Here is a 4,164-nt window from a genome sequence, read left to right as displayed (position 1 = left end):
ACTGTATATACATGTGAGATGAGTATTGCAAGATATGTAAACATTATTAAGTGAATGAGATACCGTAGAATAGTATAGAAAACAGTATATACATATGAGATGAGTAATGCCACATATGTAAACATTAAGTGACCAAGATACTGTAGAATAGTATAGAATACAGTATATACATATGAGATGAGCAACGCCAGATATGTAAACATTATTAAAGTGACTAGTGTTCCATTCCTTAAAGTGGCCAGTGACTTCTAGTCTGTGCCTCAACACAAACCTGTCTCGGCGCTCTACGGACAATTCCTTGAACCGCATAGCTTGCTTTTTGCTCTGACATGCACTGTCAACTGTGGGACCTTATATAGACAGGTGTGTGCCTTTCCAAATCATGTCCAATCAATTTAATTTACCACAGGTTGTTACGTACCTCCTAGTAGGAGGGAGGTGCAGAAATCAGGAGCAGGAGAGCAAGGAAGTCCCAGTGGCACAATCGTTTATTCAAGGAGTCCCAAAATAAACAACAACATGTGGGAAAACACGCGAAAACGAAGTCGCCACACACAGGGAAGAAACGCAACACACAGAGGAGAAACTTCTACACGATGAATAAATCAAAATGGTAACATTACCGTGAGCAAAGAAAACCCCTTGGTGCATACACGCACCCCTAACAAATTAACACTGAACAATCCCGCACAAAGACTAGCAGGCAGCAGGGTGTAAATAAACCCATCGAAGTCAACTAAATGAACACAGACAGACACAAACGAAAAGGAAAAATGGATCGGTGGCAGCTAGTAGGCCGGCGATGACGACTGCCAAGCGCCGCCCAAACAGGGAGAGGAGCCACCTTCGGTGGAAGTCGTGACAGTACCCACACCCCCGACTCACTCAGCAGAGATGGGTCCAAGACGTCCTCCACCGGCACCCAGCATCTCTCCTCCGGACCGTACCCCACCCAATCCATGAGGTACTGCAGGCCCCTCACCCGACGCCTGGAATCCAGTATGGATCACACTGTGAACGCCGGAGCCCCCTCGATGTCCAGGGGGGACGGAGGGACCTCCCGCATCTCAGCTTCTTGAAGCGGACCAGCGACCACCGGCCTGAGGAGAGACACATGAAACGAGGGGTTAATACGGTAATAAGGGGGGAGCTGTAACCTATAAAACACCTTGTTTATTCTCCTCAGGACTTTAAATGGCCCCACAAACTGTGGACCCAGCTTCCGGCAGGGCAGGTGGAGGGGCAGGTGGAGGGGCAGGTTTCGGGTCGAGAGCCAGACCCGATCCCCTGGTGCGAACACTGAGGCCTCACTGCGGTGGCGGTCAGCTCAAATTTTCTGCCGGCCTTCGGCTCGTTTTAGGTGCCCCTGGACGGCCTCCCAGGTCTCCCTCGAGCGCTTCACCCAATCCTCCACCACAGGAGCCTCGGTCTGGCTCGGATGCCATGGTACCAGGACCGGCTGATACCCCAACACGCCCTGAAAGGGCGAAATGATCATCGAGGAGTGGCGGAGCAAGTTCTGGGCCATCTCTGCCCATGGAACGTACCTCGCCCACTCCCCTGGCCGGTCCTGGCAATAAGACCGCAGGAACCTACCCACATCCTGGTTTACTCTCTCTACCAGCCCATTACTCTCGGGGTGAAAACCAGAGGTCAGGCTGACCAAGACCCCCAGACGCTCCATGAACGCCCTCCAAACCCGGGACGTGAACTGGGGACCCCGATCAGAAACTATGTCCTCAGGCATCCCGTAGTGCCGGAAGACGTGTGTAAACAGGGCCTCCGCAGTCTGTAGGGCCGTAGGGAGACCGGGCAAAGGGAGGAGATGACAGGACTTAGAAAACCAATCCACAACGACCAGGATCGTGGTGTTCCCCTGGGACGGAGGAAGATCAGTCAGGAAGTCTACCGATAGGTGTGACCAAGGCCGCTGTGGAACTGGGAGGGGTTGCAACTTCCCACTGGGCAGGTGTCTAGGAGCCTTGCACTGAGCGCACACCGAACAGGAGGAAAAGTAAACCCTCACGTCCTTAGCTAAAGTGGGCCACTAGTACTTCCCCCTAAAGCTTCGCACCGTCCTATCGATACCCGGACGACCAGAGGGGGGTAACGTGTGCGCCTACCGAATCAATCTATCGCAGACACCAAGCGGGACATACCTCTGTCCAGCAGGACACTGAGGCGGAGTAGGCTCCGATCGAGATGCCCGCTCGATGTCCGCGTCCACCTCCCACACCACCGGCGCCACCAGACAAGAGGCCGGCAGTATGGGGGTGGGATCGATGGACCGCTCCTCTGTATCATACAGACGGGACAGTGCGTCTGCCTTAGCGTTCTGGGGACCTGGTCTATACGATATCGTAAATCTGAATCTGGTGAAAAACATGGCCCACCTTGCCTGGCGAGGGTTCAGTCTCCTCGCCGCCCGGATGCACTCCAGATTACGGTGGTCAGTCCAGATGAGGAAAGGGTGTAGAGCCCCCTCAAGCCAATGTCTCCACACTTTCAGAGCCTTTATGACAGCCAGCAACTCCCGGTCCCCCACGTCATAGTTTCGCTCCGCCGGGCTGAGCTTCCTCGAAAAGAAAGCGCAGGGGCGGAGCTTCAGTGGCGCGCCCGAGCGCTGTGAGAGCACAGCTCCAATCCCAGCCTCGGATGCGTCCACCTCCACTACGAATGCCAAAGAGGGATCTGGATGAGCCAACACGGGAGCCTCGGTAAACAGAGTCTTCAAGCGACCAAAAGCTCTGTCCGCCTCAGCCGACCACCGCAGACGCACCGGCCCCCCCTTCAGCAGTGAGGTAAAGGGAGCAGCCACCTGCCCAAAACCCCGGATAAACCTCTGGTAGTAATTGGCAAACCCTAAAAACCGCTGCACCTGGTGGGAGTCAGCCAATTACGCACGGCTGCAATGCGGTCACACTCCATCACCACCCCTGATGTGGAAATGCGATACCCCAGGAAGGAGACGGACTGTTTGAAGAACACGCATTTCTCAGCCTTGACATATAAGTCATGCTCCAACTGTCGCCCAAGTACTCTGCGCACGAGAGACACATGCGCGGTGCGTGTAGTGGAATATATCAGAATGTCATCGATATAAGCCACCACACCCTGCCCGTGCAGGTCACTGAGAATCTCGTCTACAAAGGATTGGAAGACGGCTGGAGCATTCTTTAACCCATACGGCATGAAAAGGTACTCATAATGGCCGGATGTGGTACTAAATGCTGTCTTCCACTCATCTCCCTCGCAGATACGCACCAAGTTATACGCGCTCCTGAGATCCAGTTTTGTGAAGAAGCGTGCTCCGTGAAATGACTCAGTTGCCGTAACGATGAGAGGTAGCGGGTAACTATACCTCACCGTAATCGAATTTAGACCTCTATAGTCAATGCACGGAAGCAGACCTCTCTCCTTCTTCTTCACAAAAAAACTAACTCGAGGAGGCGGGTGACGTGGAGGGCCGAATGTACCCCTGCCTCAGAAATTCAGAGACATATGTTTCCATAGCCAACGTCTCTTCCTGTGACAGGGGATACATGTGACTCCTGGGAAGTGTGGCGTTTACCTGGAGGTTTATCGCACAATCCACTCGTCGATGAGGTGGTAATTGGGTCGCCCTCTTTTTACAGAAGGCGATAGCCAAATCGGCATATTCGGGGGGAATGCACACGGTGGATATTTGGTCTGGACTCTCCACCGTCGTTGCACCGATGGAAACTCCCACACACCTACCTGAGCACTCCTCTGACCACCCCTTTAGAGCCCTCTGTTGCCACGAAATAGTGGGGTTGTGAAAGGCCAACCAGGGAATCCCCAGCACCACCGGAAACGCAGGAGAATCAATGAGGAAGAAACTAATTCTCTTCTCATGACCCCCCTGCGTAACCATGTCCAGTGGAGCCGTGGCCTCCCTGACCACCCCTGACCCTAATGGTCGACTATCTAGGGAGTGCACATGGAAGGGTTTGTCCATCTGAACCCGGGGAATCCCTAACCTATGCGCGAAACCGCCGAGCGCCTCTCGAACAGGGAGAGGAGCCACCTTCGGTAGAAGTCGTGACACAGGTGGACTCCAATCAAGTTGTAGCAACAGCTCAAGGATGATCAATGGAAACAGGATGCACCTGAGCTCAATTTTGGGTCTCATAGCAAAGGATC

The sequence above is a fragment of the Salmo salar genome, chromosome ssa11, assembly GCF_905237065.1.
Source record: "Salmo salar chromosome ssa11, Ssal_v3.1, whole genome shotgun sequence".
NCBI lineage: Eukaryota > Metazoa > Chordata > Actinopteri > Salmoniformes > Salmonidae > Salmo > Salmo salar.
This window is presented reverse-complemented; position numbering follows the sequence as displayed.